The sequence below is a fragment of the Cynara cardunculus genome, assembly GCF_001531365.2.
Source record: "Cynara cardunculus var. scolymus isolate 2C chromosome LG 5, CcrdV1, whole genome shotgun sequence".
NCBI classification, from domain to species: domain Eukaryota; kingdom Viridiplantae; phylum Streptophyta; class Magnoliopsida; order Asterales; family Asteraceae; genus Cynara; species Cynara cardunculus.
The window spans coordinates 25,185,800-25,186,714 of record NC_037532.1 but is presented as its reverse complement, the minus strand read 5'-3'; positions in this window follow the sequence as shown (position 1 = coordinate 25,186,714).

Sequence of the window (915 nt, the reverse complement as noted above, 5' to 3'; positions counted from 1 at the left end):
ACAAAGAGGTGTACTAGGGATAAGGGTGGCATATCAAGGAAAGGTAACCTCTGGTTCAACACAAGGGCTAGAATGAGTCCTAGTTCCAAGGACACCTTCATTCAGATATGTTTTTATGTTGAATCTGGAAGGATCTCCGTCTGATCCTCGTATCTCTTCATTAGAAGAGGATACTACAAACGTTATGTCATGATGTGCTCTTCTAACCAATTTAGAGTTAGATGGAAGGTCATCTATGAGTGGACGAAGAGGCTGGTCGAGAGCCTCAGAGTCTTGTGCACCTAAAGATTGCTCTGAACAAGTTGTGAAAACATCTAGTACAGAGGAAACATATTTCTCTGTATGAGAAGTGTCGTGGCATGGGGAGACATGCCACTTATATTTTCAAAGGTCTCATCCTTTTGAGAGGATGAGACCTGCAGCTTGGTATCTCTGCGACTATGCAGACCAGAGGCAGAAGCGACCTCTAGTTGGGTAGGCAGGTTAAGGTTCAAGGTGTGCACCTCTGTTTCAATAGTCCCTCTTGCTCGACCAACTGGACTAGATGATTTGCTTGCATTGGGTGGGGCAAGGAAAACAGATGTGCTTATTATGCACCATTCTCTCGAGCTCTTGCTCCCCCTCTCCCTTAACTCCCTCTTCTTCATTTGTTTCCTCACTTTCTTCTTCTTCTTCCTCTCCCTCATTTGTAACACCCCACTTTCCACATTTACATATAACCATGTATTTCATATATCTATACTACATATATAAGCATTTAGACCAATGTCTTAATTACAAGATTTTAAGCACAAGTTACAACCATTTTATGCAAGAATTTCAAAAATCTCTTAATTACAACTTATAAAGCATGATGTACAAGTTGTTTATGCAAGAAAATGCTTCAGACTTGATAGGAATGCTTAAGACCTAACC